Here is a 15,311-nt window from a genome sequence, read left to right on the forward strand (position 1 = left end):
ATCTATAATTCATGATTTTAGAAAAGTATTTTCTGGGGAACTCTCATGTGTGATGAAAATACTATTCCCCATAGACTGCTTAAGGGTCCACCACTCGGATAAACGGATTCAAAGTCCAGAGTGCTAACCATTACACCATGGAACCACCTATAACCTATGTTATAAATCATAGCTACATCTCTGAACCAATCCTCCATCAATTGACAGCATCTTAAAAATAGATTTTTCTTTATAAATGGTTCCTAATGAATGACAAACTTTTTGCATCCTTTAAAAATCAAATATGACACTTTTATTCTCACCATAACTTATCTCATTAACATTAAAGGGGTAGTTCACCTTTACTGAAAACCAATTGCAAAGTTGCCTGGAACAGGGCATTAAGTTAAAGGTAAATCGCCCCTTTAACTGAAATAACCTATGAAAACAACTGTGAAGGGTCATAGATCAGAATGGATTAGGCAGACCTCGTGGCGCAACGGTAGCGCGTCTGACTCCAGATCAGAAGGTTGAGTGTTCAAATCACGTCGGGGTCACTACTTTTTTTAAAAAAAACAAAGTCGGAGTCAGCTTTAGTTTTCAAAAGGTGTTCAATTTGATTATAAAGAGCAATATTGTAACTTACTCATTTGTGTTCATTTAAGTTAACTGTGACTATAGCTATATATACTGTATATATCAGCATACAGCTGGCTAACAGACAGAGGGAACCTAGAGATCTATTTAACTCATTCTTTTCATGCCAAGAAAGGGGCATAGGTCAACCAAAACCATTTATATATTTCACATTGTTTCCATGAAATAAATTCTGATGGGATATACCAGAAGTAGAGATGAGTTATTGCAATCAAACTTATTTCAGAGGAAAAGACAGCTGCAAGGAGCCCCTTTCCAAGGGAAACTATAGACATAGAATCCTAGTTCCCCTGTAAAGATGGAATACAACAGAGTAAGTGACAAAGAAAAAGATAAAAGACCTTGTAATTGACATATATTTATACTTACCCACCAAAGACAAATTAAACTTTCTTAAGGATTGGAAGGCACAAAATTTTAACACCTTTGGAAAAGTGTTTTGAAGGGAAATAAAAAAAATTCTGGGAGAAAAATTTTAATATTAACTCACTTGAAAGACATTTTTAAATTTAAAAAGTCCTTTATTATTATTAAAAGGGATGTGGGCATTGTTATAGAGGACAAATCTGTATACCTCAAAAGGAGTGTTCCCCTTCTACAAGTTTGAAAATAAATAGATATTAAAAATATGATTTACAGTTTGCAGCATTTTCAATTGATCCTCCTGAAAAGAAAGAGTTAAATAGATCTCTAGGTTCCATTTCTCTGTTAGAAAGCTCTATGCTGATGATACAAATAAAGACATGCATGGAGCTGGCTCCATAGCTCAGTGGTTAGAGCACTGGTCTTGTAAACCAGGGGTCGCGAGTTCAATTCTCGCTGGGGCCTAATCTTTGCGATAATAATTGAAATTTCACAGCTAACATATAATATTTTTATTATGAAAGAGACACACATCTGTGAGAAGTAGGAATCTTGGGAATTTGACTGTCATCCCATTTATGTAAGGTATCAAAATAAAAGAACTAAACATATCATTCATCATCATACATCACATAAACTTATTATTGTATAATATATTCGCACATGCACACTTGAACGTCAACTGCCATTCCTTCTGATATGTAGTAATTTACACTGTATGCTGTTCAAAATTCTAAAATATCTATTTCATGATCTTAGAAAAGTAGCATTTCTGGGGAACTCTCTCATGTGTGATGAATATAAGATAATAACAAAATACCATTGCCTCAATATAACTTAAGGTTCCACCAAGTTTTCAACTCTGATCACTTGATCCAAAGGCCAGAGTGCTAACCATTACACCATGGAAGAAACCATGCCATAACCCTAACAGAATATTACAAGGTTGGACGAATACCCAGGGGTCTACGGGTTAATCTACGTCCCACTATTTTTAAGGACAATAAGGAGTTTTCACAGAAGTATGAAAGAATTATTAACAAATGTTCATTTGATATAACTCTGTTGAATATTGAATTTCTACAGCGAGAAATCTTGGAATCTTCCAAGCATATTGAAAGTCTGACTGACAAACTGAAAGAATATACCCCCACGGAAGCATATAGAGCACAATTTCAACAAATGGAAGATCACCTGGAAAAGCACAGACGGGACATCGAGGAGAGAAAGAGAAATAAATTCCGTAGGGACGAGTCTGAATACAGCTCCGGTCAAGTGTATAACTGGCAGCGGGGCGACATGGAAAGGAGAGGCGCGAACACACAGCCGCGTCGCATGAGGCGACGTCATCAGCAGGAGACAACTGAGAGACAGCGCGAACATACCGAGCGTGTGAGGGATCGCTCCACCGATAGTGTTCAGACGGATACATCAACACAGGAGTCATCAGCATCACTTTCTTTTTTAGAAGTGGGCCACAAAAAAACATACACGAAGAAAAGGAGAGGAGGGAGACGCCACAGACGCAACAAGGGACAAGCGCAGGCAACCGGAGCGGCAATCACGAACCCAAAAGAAACACTAGTGGTAAATATATCCTCTATAGAACTAAGTCAAGCTGATACCATGTTGTTAAGTAAAGGGGTTTCATTTTGTCCCACGAATAGATGCGATTCTTTTCAAACAGACATTGAACTAGAAAAGTTCTTCCGCAATTTGAGACTAAAATCATTTTTTTCAGTTCCCCATTTGCCTATTGATACACAAAGGGTTAAGATTCCAAAGGAATTAACATTGAAAGAATCTGGCTTATGTAACAAAAGTCGTTTTATACCACCAACTACAGATGCAGTAGTGGAATCTTACATCAAATTAGTGAAAACAGACATTAAAAAACTCTATCCAAAGTTAAAAACCAGACCCCTGCTAGGCTTTCAACCCAATTTGAATAAACAAGAAGTAATACAGCTGGATACGTTATTGGCACAGAAAGACTTGGTTTTTAAACCAGCAGATAAAGGGGGAGCCCTTGTAGTGCTTGATAAGACATATTATGTGAATGAGATCAAGACACAATTGGCAGATACAAGAGTATACCTTAAATTGACATCTGATCCATTACAGAATATACAAAGTAAGATTTGTGAGGTTGTGGAGAAGGCAGTGGGGGCTGGGTTGATTGATGAAGCTCTACAACAATTTCTTATACAACAATATCCAGTGACTCTTGTTTTCTACAGTTTGCCAAAAATTCACAAGAATTTGACACATCCACCTGGTCGGCCCATAGTGGCAAGTAGTGACTCTGTATTGGCCCCACTTTCCATATACTTGGATAAAATGCTACAGCCCTTGGTGATACAAACTAAATCTTATTTAAAAGATACGACACAATTACTGGGTATCCTCAATACATTGAGAATACCAGAGAATGCGACGCTGGTGACGATGGACATCCAGAGTCTTTATACATCAATTATGCACGAAGAGGGGCTGTGTGCAGTGCAGACAATGCTAGACTCTAATGGTGATTATTCCCAAGAAGCTAAGCAGTTCCTTATGTCAATGTTGAATATTGTGTTGAGAGAGAATTATTTTCTATTTCAGGACACATTTTTTTCAACAGTTACAAGGCACAGCGATGGGGAGTAATGTGGCCCCTACGTATGCAAATTTGTATATGGACTGGTTTGAGCATATGTATGTATATACTAATCCGAATTTTATGCTACATGGTCAGCTGTATAAGAGATATATCGATGACATTATCATGATTTGGTCAGGTACATTGGAGAGCCTAATGACATTAGTGGCCAACTTAACTCAGCAGTACCTACTATAAAATTTACAATGACACATAGTACTGTGAGTATTAATTTCCTTGACGTCACAATTCAAAATGTAAATGGCGTCCTTACAACCGATTTATATAAAAAAGAGACGGACCGGAATAGTCTGTTACAATACTCGAGTTTCCACCCACCCCCCCTAAAAAATAATTTACCCAAAACACAATTTATGAGAATACGACGTATCATCTCGGATGAATTTCTAAGTGATGTGAGAATGGGGGAGATGAAAGATAGATTTTTACAGAGGGGCTACCCTGAAGCACTCCTTGACACATGTATACAGGAGGTGAAAGATATCCCCAAAAATAAATTGATGGAACAGAGGGAGAAAAAACAGACACAGAGATTGGCTTTTGTTAGTAAATTTAATGTGGCCAGTAAACATATACGTAAAATAATCATGAAACATTGGCACATACTGCAGACATGTGCTCCACATGTTCCGGCTTTTACACAAGTTCCCCTGATGGCATACCAAAGGGGTAGAAATTTGAGAGACACATTGGTTACAGCAGATGTAGGATCACTTAAGAAAGGAGCACAAAGGTTTTTGGGAACTCCCAAAATGGGAACATTCCCATGCCTAAATTGTGCCAATTGTAATAATATTACAAAAGGGGCCAATTTCACACACCCACATACAGGGAAATCAATCAGGATTAACAATTTTTACACATGTGATTCCACATTTGTTGTGTATCTAATTTAGTGCCCATGTGGATTGGCGTATGTGGGTGAGACTACACAAAAAGTCAAGGATCGGATTAAGCAGCACAAGTCCAATATTAGATGTCAGTATATACATCTACCGATACCGGCACATTTTGCAGAAGCCAGACACACAGTGAGCCAACTAAGATATCAAGTGATAGACAGTGTGGGCCCTCTGAGACGTGGTGGAAACAGAATACAGTTATTAAAGAAAAAGGAAATGAAATGGATATTAAAATTGGGAACGTTGACCCCAGGGGGACTAAATAGAGAATACACTCCCGAAGTATTTATTTGAAATGGTGTTTCTTAGTTATAGGTTCGTGCGGACAGTATAACAAGACAAATTTATGTAATATAAAAGGTTTCTATTGAATAGACATAGTTACAATTATTAAGCAATTTGTTATATTTTAACATTTAAACTCAAAATTATGCATTCTTTTATGTTTCTAGCCTTGGAAGTACTGGTGTCCTGATAAAGGTTGATATCCAGAATTCCAGTAACAGAACGTAATATGTGAGTCCAAGAAAGAATGTTTTTAAATGTCATGATACTTGTTATTAAGGACTACACTATAGACACACATGTTTTATTGATCTCACTGAACTTTAACAAAAATTTTTTCAAAAATTTTTATACTAATTTATATAATATTTATAACACTTGATTGATCATGGACTTTTATCACGGATGGACACACTATGGACTCTGATCACCTATGGATGCTTTATGAGCAACACAAGAAGGATTTTAAACACAGATTTTACACAGTTTTTTACTATGTTTAACCGAGACTGCTGGGAAATGAGTCTCGTTAAGGGGAGTGAATTACTAATTGGTAACCACTCCCCAGAATCACTTAGCAATCACCTATTTATACACGTTTGTTATACACATTGTTTGGCTTGATAAAGAGCTGGTATAGCTCGAAACGTTGCCGATGCACGAATAAATATCATTTATCACAGAACAGAGTGCTGCTGCAGTTACTTCAATCCATGTGTGAGAACCCTTTGCAGAGAGGAGACAGCGTGCACCTGTGACTTCAAACAGTGATTGGTGTGAGTGTGGCTCTTTACCTTTGAATTGTACTGGTTTTGTAGACACTCACACCAGTGAGAATTAGGGATAACAGTAGTTTTTGGAACGGTTGACTATAAGCCCATGTATGTAGTATATCAAAATAAAAGCACTAAACATGTCATTCACCATACTTGTGTTTGTGAACATTGGTGCTGTTGGGCTAGGGACAGACGGTTCCAGAATCCGCCTGCTGAAAATGGCAGGCCAATTTCTGCCCCTCACCACAAGCACTATGCTCTTTTTCACATATGGTGTCGTTTGTGGTGCAAACACATATAGCAGATTTTGGCATAGAAATGTGCAAATTTTCAACCCAAAATCTGCAGAAAATGTTTGTGCCGGAGCTAACACAAGGGTTCTCATGCTAAGGAAGAAACTTAGAAATATGACTAGATATCAAGCTGGTAAACTGTTCAAGTATCCCATTTAGGGATGGGTGAATTTTTTCGTCTTGTTTCGCCACAAAAATGATGCCCATAGCCTTGTATGACGTTGTGCGTCAAAAAAAAAAAAGACGCGCATCGGAAAAATTTCGCTGCGCGAAAATTTTTTTTATACGCGTCGGCGACATTTCACCAGCGGTGACAAAACTAAATGGGTCAACTTCGCCCATCCCTAATCCCCTTTCTTTGCATTAAAGAACGTTACTGTCTGTCACAATATATGCTCTGCCATGGAGCTTTCCAACTGAAGAACAAAGCAAGTCAAAAAAATGATGAAAATTGAGCATAGGACTGGCCAGACATGGGATGACTTTGACGTAGTTGGCCAGCTTAAATATATTGCAATATATGGACAAACAATCCCTGTTTTGTTTAAAGGGTAAGGCATTTTTCAGTAGCAGTATGCACAAAATGTCTCTGGCTTAAATATATTGATAATGGGTCGAGTGCAGAGGACTCTTGTATTTGACTATATGTATTTTGTGGTTACAGCCTCATTGCACCCCTGCCTCATGGTTTTTAAAATTAGTGGTGAGCGCAACTTTCCCTTGTTTGAAAGTAGACTTTGCATTAGTAAAGTATTGGTACTCCTGATGTAGGTGTTAGCTGAATCTCAAAGGGGTGTAAAAGTGTGATCCAATAACAGTGGTACCATAAATCTCATTGAGAAAGGTGTTCATTTTTCAAGTGACGAGACTTGAAGTAATGTAATTTGTTGTAAAACACTATTGTTTTTACTATTCAGATGAATTGAAGAAGCCACTGGGACGAGGAGTAAAAAAAAAGTTCTATGAAATTACCAGATTACTCACATTTGGATAGCCAGTCCAAGTTGCCATCATTGATATGCCATCATGTATGGTCTTAAGGGAATCTAACCTTAAAAATAACACCTTAAATGCACTTGCTTTCTTAAAGAACCTTTGTAAATTATCAAAATAACTTACCTTTTATGTTTTCTACATATATCTATGCATTTCTAATGCATTACAACTACTAAGTGTAGTGTATGTTCAGTGTGCATCATACATACCTTCATGCCCGGTATCTCCATACTTTTAGGCTAGGGCCAGAAGGGCCAAAATCAGCCTGCTGAAAACCTCATGTCAATTTCAGCCCCTCGCCACAAACAGTATCTTCTTCCTTTGCATCCAGAACCCTTGTGTTAGCTCCGGCACAAACACTCTCTGCGGATTTTGGGGTGAAATGCAAAGTTTCACCATAATCCACCATATGTGTTCACACTGGAATCAACACAAGGGTTCTATATGTGAAAGAAGAAGAGGACACTGCTCACGGTGAGGGGCTGAAATCAGTCTGCAGATTTCAGCAGGTGGATTCTGGCCCGTCTGTCCCTAGCCTAATAGTACCAATGTTCACAAACACAAAGTATGGTGAAAGTCATGTTTAGTGCTTTCATTTTGATACGTTACATACATGGGCTTACAGTTAACATTTCCAAGAACTACTTTTATTCCTAATTGTCTGTTTCAAAATGACACTATTGTTTCATAAGCTCAAATGAACTTGCGACCTCTGGTTTACAAAACCATTGCTCCTTTACCACTGAGCTACAGAGCTAGCTCTATGTGAATTCTTATATACTTGATAAGTAAAGTCTCAGCACCATCCATGTATCTAAGTTTAAAAAGCCTTTATTGGTATCATGGCTCAGCTCTCAGACAAAGAACAATGTTTCAGGCCCAAACATGGCCTTTTTTCAAGTTACTTAACTACACATAGTCACACAGATTTATACTCACATCTACAGTGTCATCTATGTGCATGTAGAAGAAACCAATTAAAGCAATGTTCTTTTAAGTCTTTTTTGTGTCAAAAGAGCTTTGTTCTTTCTTTGCACTAAATGCCATTTTTCAGCACTTTGTGCTCTTTAATGACATTTCAAAAGAAACATTTAGACTGAACAATGATGGAAGAAAACATTGATGGAATATCCAAGGCACTGTTCCACCCCAGCCAAAAATAGTATTTAAAAGACCAAATAATTTTAAACAAGTTTTAACAAAAAAACATCTTGAAACTAAATGTGGAGATGCCAGGGATTGAACCCGGGGCCTCAAACATGCGCTCTACCACTGAGCTACATCCCAATAAATGTAGAGTTGGTGCAGCTGCTTTTTACACCAATATACGTCTACATCTGCTTGTTTGCATCTGTCCTTTGATCATGGCATGGCTTTCTTGTAGAAACTTTATGGTGACTATTGCACATCAACTAATATTTTGTGAACATGACCACAGCTCTGTATGGGGCATATGGCAAACAACAGCATGGAGACCTCGTGGCGCAACGGTAGCGCGTCTGACTCCAGATCAGAAGGTTGCGTGTTCAAATCACGTCGAGGACATATATTCTTTATCGTTCTACATTATTTATGTATATAAATAGGTAATAATTTTATACAAAGGAATGTCTTAAAGGAGAACCAAAGCTTAACAAAAGAAGTAAGCTAGAGATCTTTTACATTATGTTTTAGGCTCCTGTACCAGCCCAAGGCAACCACAGCCCTTTAGCAGGGAAGATCTGTGTCTCCAAAGATGCCCCAGTAGCTCCCCATCTTCTTTTCTGTTGATTCTGTTGTTGCACATGCTCTGTGCTGCTGTCACTTACAGAGCTTAGGGATCAACTCACAATATAAATTACACATAGAAAATAAATGTCACACTATAAGGCTGATTAGTAATTAATACAGATAATTACTTCATGGCAGCACAGAAACCAGTGCAATTAGCATAATAATTTAATATTCTGCCCTGTAGCATCAGCTTATATTACAGGCCAACCTCATATTCTGCTTGTCAATTTGTGATGATCCCTAAGATTAGCTTCTCAACAGCTGCTCAGAGCCCACTGAGCATGTGAGTGTCACAGACACTTTCCAAGATGGTGACCCCCGGTGACAAGTTTGAAGTCCTGGATCATTGCTGCTATTGAGAAGCTGAAATTTTAGGCTGGTACAATAAGTTCAGTATATAAAATATGGCATTTTTAGACATATTTATTTTAGGGTTTAGTTTTCCTTTAAGGGGTGACATATTTTGAAGAACTTTTCATTGCATGGAACAGATGCCATGTATAGTTGACCAACATACCTCCCAACATTTGGTTTATGCCAAGACATGCTTCACAATAGCCCTCCTACTTTCTACAATATCCTTATTTGGAGTACTTGAGGCCAAATTCAATACCTTTAGGAGGTACACAATATTTAGTCATTATAAATCTAAAGGAGTTTTACTTTACTCTGGGAAACCTTGATGATGTTTCACTCTTTATCCCAGTGGCTTCTTCAGGTCATCTGAATAATAAAAACAATAGTGTTTCACAACATATGACACTACTTCCAGTCAAGTTACACGAAAGCTCAAAGAAGAGACGGCACTTCTGAAAATTGGGTTTTATTCGTGTTCCTGCAAAAAACCTTACGCGTTTCGGGAGTTATCCCTTAGTCATAGGTCTGGACCTATGACTAAGGGATAACTCCCGAAACGCGTAAGGTTTTTTGCAGGAACACGAATAAAACCCAATTTTCAGAAGTGCCGTCTCTTCTTTGAGCTTTCGTGGAATCTACAGTGGGGACACTGCTGGACTGAGCACCTGAATTGCGAGGGGGGAACGGTGAGCTGTGCGGTCCTTACCTCTTTTTTATGTATTGTTTTCCAGTCAAGTTACTTGAAAAATGAACACCTTTCTCTGTGAGATTCCTGGTACCACTTTTACACCCCTTTGAGATTCAGCTAACACCTACATCAGGAGTGCCCATACTTTACTAATGCAAAGTCCACTTTCAGTCATGATCTCCCAATATGATCTACATCCATAAAAGCATTTTTAGCATTCTCGAAATTCTATTAGTAAACTGAGCAACAATCCAATAGTATATGCACCGGAAATTGCCAAAAGAGTATCTCCACAACCGCAAGGGCATATCAAACCAAAGGTTATATACAAAAAAAAGGGATTTATACTCTTAGAACCAGCTGAGTACTACTTAGATATTTGTATCAACATGTTTATGAATAAAAAGGCAATGTTTATTAGACAACCGTGCCAGGGAATCACAATACAAATAAAAACACTTAAAACCAATTAGAGCTGTTATGTAAAAGAAGGGGCCCCTCCTATTTAAGTTATAGCACTCTATAGAGCTTAATTCAAGTAATACGCATATCAACATGTGCTATAATGCAGAAAAGTTAATAATAAAGGACCATGAAGTTGTCAATAGAAGTGTCAAAATTCCAACACATATATCCGTAAATCCAAACTGCAGTTAGTGTCCCATGTTGTTTAGGTTGTAAAAAATAACCTGTAATGAATTTATAAAATCCTAAGCATGTGTAAATAACTTGATCCCTTGTGATGATCCTGTTTCCTGACCCAAGGAATGTACCTGTGCATTAAATGTTGGAGGTGATTAGTAAAAACAGTATCAGCAGATTATTCCGCCACGTGGTAGTTAATGAGCTATTGCTAAGTGTATCAGTGTGGAGCATAAATGATGTCCCTTTATCGATGTGCCGAGTTAAACAACATGTGTGGCATCTTCAAAGGGTTAACCAATTTGCTACTGATCTGTAGCACCGCTCCACTTTAGACTCCATGTTCCAGAACAATTTTTTTTTGTTTCAAAGGTCTTGATTTGCTATTTATGACTTGCTTTGTTCTTCAGTTGGAAAGCTCCATGGCAGAGTGTATAGTGTGACAGACATTAGCCCTCTTTTATGCAAAGAAAGGGGATACTTGAAAAGTTTACCAGCTTGATATCCAGAAATATTTCTAAGTATTTAATGCCATAGTCATAGTTAACTTAAATGAACAGAAATGAGGTCTTTATAATTAGATTGACAAGTTTTGAAAACTAAAGTTGACACCGACATGATTTGAACACGCAACCTTCTGATCTGGAGTCAAATGCTCTACCGTTGCACCACAAGGTCTGACTGGCCTGTGTTGACCTACTACCCTTCACAGTGGTGTTCATAGGTTATTTAAATTAAAGGGGTGATTCACCTTTAAGTTAATCGCCTGTTCCAAGCAACTTTGCAATTGGTTTTCAATAAAAGTGAACTGCACCTTTAATGTAAATGGTATGGGGAGAATAAAAGTGTCATATTTGATGTGTAAAGGATGTCAGGCAGTTCATTAGGAATCATTTATAAACAAAAATCTATTTTCAAGATGATGTATAGTGACTGAGGATTGGTTCAGAGGTGTAGCTATTGCATTTAATCTAACAGTTCTGTGTGGTTCCATGGTGTAATGGTTAGCACTCTGGATACTGAATCCAGTCACCCGAGTTCAAATCTCTGTGAGATCTTAAGCAGGTCCCAAATAAGTGCATTTTGTTCTCATCTTATATATCTTTTATACTATGAAAGAATTCATTAAACATGAGAGAGTTCCCCAGAAATGCTACTTTTTGAAAATCAAGAATTTAGATGTTTTAGAATTTTGTACAGCATACAGGATAAATGACTAAATATCAGAAAGAATGGGAGTTTGCGTTCAAGTGTGTATGTGTGAGTATATTATACAATGATATATTTATGTGATTGTTTTCAAAACTACTAATGTCAAATTGCTTTAGATTTAGCACTACCACAGACTCCATAGCTTATAATTGTACTAATTTCAAAACTGAGGACCCTGAATATGGAGGATATTGTGCAACGTGGGTGGGGTTAATGGGAATCATGTCTTGGCCTAACTGGCTGTGTCCTGGGCAGTTCTATGCTTTTAGAAAAGTAGCATTTCTGGGCAACTCTCTTATGTTTGATCATTTCTTTCATAGTATAAAGAATTGTTGTTGAGGGACTTCTTTAGATTCCACCAAGATTTGAACTTGGATTTCTGCATTCAAAGTCCAGAGAGCTAACTATTACACTATTACACCAACCAAAACGCTTCTGTAATTAATAGCTACACCTCTGAAACAGTGCTTAGTCAAGAGACATCATCTTAAAAATAGGTTTTTGTTTATAAATGATCCCTTATGAACTTCCTGACAAATGTTTTGCATACTTTCAAATAAGACACTTTTATTCTCATCGTAACTTATCCCATTTATATTAAAGGTGCGTCTGACTCCAGATCAGAAGGTTGCGTGTTCAAATCATGTCGGGGTCAGCTTTAGTTTTCAAAAAATGTCAATCTAATTATAAAGATTAATATTATGATCACCTCGTTTGTGTTCATTTAAGTTAATGCTATGACTATAGCTACTTCTAATTAACATTAACAACTAGATATTACTAGATATCAAGCTGGTAAACTGCTCAAGTATCCCCTTTCTTTGAGTTAAATAGATCTCTAGGTTCCCTCTCTCCTAGGGGGAAAAAAATTATTTTTTTCATGTTTTTCAAGCATTTAAATTTAGAAATTGAAGGTATTTAAGTTTTTCCCACTATTTTATGCAAATGAGTTTTTTATGTTCGGATTTTAAAATAAATAGCAAACTCTAAAATGACACAAATTCAAATCTTGATGAATAGGCCCTTCTTTATCCCTTATCTTGTGTCTAGTATAAAATACTGTCACGTCTATAAAATAGATAAAGACTGTCCAATTTATATGACATCCATAGCTACAACTGTGTTATTTGCATAGTCACCATGTCATTATTTATATATGAGCAGTGAACACCCTATGCTAAACCCCTTCATTTATAGACTGAGGCTTGGAAGTAGAGTGCCTAATAGGAGAGCCGTGGGGACTTTACATATGTCACATCAAATTTAAATTGAGTGCTCTTCCTTTGCTACTTTCGAAACAGCCCCCACGTAAAGCAAGTATTAGCCATATACACCACAAGCAGATACATGTCAGATTCTGGCATATAAATGAAGCCTCACTGCTGGCTCCATAGCTCAGTGGTTAGAGCACTGGTCTTGTAAACCAGGGGTCGCGAGTTCCATTCTCGCTGGGGCCTAATCTTTGCGATAATAATTGAAATTTCACAGCTAACATATAATATTTTTATTATGAAAGAGACACACATCTGTGAGAAGTAGGAATCTTGGGAATTTGACTGTCATCCCATTTATGTAAGGTATCAAAATAAAAGAACTAAACATATCATTCATCATCATACATCACATAAACTTATTATTGTATAATATATTCGCACATGCACACTTGAACGTCAACTGCCATTCCTTCTGATATTTAGTAATTTACACTGTATGCTGTTCAAAATTCTTAAACATCTATTTCATGATCTTAAAAAAGTAGCATTTCTGGGGAACTCTCTCATGGGTGATGAATATAAGATGAGAACAAAATTACATTTCCTGAATATTACCTAAGGTTCCACCAAGTTTTCAACTCAGATCACTGGAACCAAAGGCCAGAGTGCTAACCATTACACAATGGAAGAAACAACAACCTCCGTTTTGAAAGTAATAACTATACCTATTAGCCAATCCTCCATCACTTGACATCATCTTGAAAATAGATTTTTGTTTATAAATGGTTCCTAATAAACTTTCTTACAAACACTACAGTCCTTAGTAACAGAAGTCAACAGACACAACTTTTTGCTTAATGGTTAGAGCACTGGTTTTGTAAACATTCACACCAGTGAGAATTAGAGATAACAGTAGTTCTTGGAACGGTTGGCTATAATCCCATGTATGTAACATATCAAAATAAATGCACAAAACATGTCATTCACCATACTTGTGTTTGTGAACATTGGCGCTGTTGGGCTAGGGACAGACGGTTCCAGAATCCGCCTGCTGAAAATGGCAGGCCAATTCTGCCCCTCGCCACAAGCACTATCCTCTTCTTTTTTCACATATGGTGTCGTTTCTGGTGCAAACATATATGACAGATTTTGGCATAGAAAAATGCAAATTTTCACCGCTAAATCTGCAGAGAGTGTTTGTGCCGGAGCTAACACAAGCTTCATTTGCACAAATAAATTTCTTTCACTATACCGGAGTGCTGCTGGAGTTTGTATCGGTATGTGCCGGAGCTAACACAAGGGTTCTGATGCAAAGGAAGAAACTTAGAAATATTACTAGATATCAAGCTGGTAAACTGTTCAAGTATCCCCTTTAGGGATGGGCACATTTTTTTCACCGCAAAAATGATGCCCATAGCCTTGTATGACGTCGTGCGTAAAAAAAAAGACGCGCATTAGATAATTTTTGCTGCGCGATATCATTTTTTATGGGTGTTGGCGACAGTGTGCCAGCGGCAAATTTTTGACGAAACGGGTCAAATTCGCTCATCCCTAAACCCTTTTCTTTGAATTAAAGAGGGTTACTGTCTGTCACAATATATGCTCTGCCATGGAGCTTTCCAACTGAAGAACAAAGCAAGTCAAAAAAATTATGAAAATTGAGCATAGGACTGGCCAGACATGGAATGACTTTGACGTAGTTAGCCAGCTTAAATATATTGCAATATATGGACAAACAATGCCTGTTTTGTTTAAAGGGTAAGGCTTTTTTCAGTAGCTGTATGCACAAAATGTCTCTGTCTTAAATATATTGATAATGGATTGAGTGCTGAGGACTCTTGTATTTGTCTATATGTATTTTGTGGTCATCTGAATCTCAAAGGGGTTGGTATAGTGTGATCCAATAACAATGGTACCATAAATCTCATTGAGAAAGGTGTTCATTTTTCAAGTGACAAGATTTGAAGTAATGTAATTTGTTGTAAAACACTATTGTTTTTACTATTCAGATGAATTGAAGAAGCCACTGGGATGAGGAGTAAAAAAAAGTTCTATAAAATGACCAGATTACTCACATTTGGATAGCCAGTCCCAGTTTCCATCATTGATATGCCATCATGTATGGTCTTAAGGGAATCTAACCTTAAAAATAACACCTTAAATGCACTTGCTTTCTTAAAGGAGAAGGAAAGGTTAAAACTAAGTAAGCCTTATCAGAAAGGTCCACCTCAATATACCAGTAAATCCTCAAATTAATGCTGCTCGGAGTCCCCGTCAAAAGAAACACTGCATTTCTTTCCTTCTATTGTGTACACATGGGCTTCTGTATCAGACTTCCTGCCTTCATCTTAAACCTCATTGCCCTGGGCAAGAGCATGCTCAGTTTGTGCCTCTTTCCCTCCCACCTCCCTTCTCTACTGTAATCTGAGCCTAGAGCAGGGATAGACTCAGGCAGGAAGTGATGTCATACCATGTTAATACTGCAGCTCCTATCCTAAACAAACAGAGA

The 15,311-nt window shown here is 37.5% G+C and overlaps 4 non-coding genes across 4 annotated transcripts; all 4 read left to right on the plus strand.

Moving 5' to 3' along the window:
* Positions 1 to 464: 464 nt before the first annotated feature.
* Positions 465 to 536, plus strand: trnaw-cca. Its single transcript has one exon. It is a non-coding gene; the product is annotated as a tRNA-Trp (tRNA).
* An 855-nt stretch (positions 537 to 1,391) lies between these two features.
* trnat-ugu lies at positions 1,392 to 1,464 on the plus strand. Its single transcript has one exon. It is a non-coding gene; the product is annotated as a tRNA-Thr (tRNA).
* Positions 1,465 to 8,389: 6,925 nt separating this feature from the next.
* trnaw-cca lies at positions 8,390 to 8,461 on the plus strand. Its single transcript has one exon. It is a non-coding gene; the product is annotated as a tRNA-Trp (tRNA).
* Positions 8,462 to 12,972: 4,511 nt separating this feature from the next.
* On the plus strand, positions 12,973 to 13,045 carry trnat-ugu. The gene has a single exon. It is a non-coding gene; the product is annotated as a tRNA-Thr (tRNA).
* Positions 13,046 to 15,311: the final 2,266 nt, after the last annotated feature.

The sequence above is a fragment of the Xenopus laevis genome, chromosome 4L, assembly GCF_017654675.1.
Source record: "Xenopus laevis strain J_2021 chromosome 4L, Xenopus_laevis_v10.1, whole genome shotgun sequence".
Lineage (NCBI taxonomy): Eukaryota > Metazoa > Chordata > Amphibia > Anura > Pipidae > Xenopus > Xenopus laevis.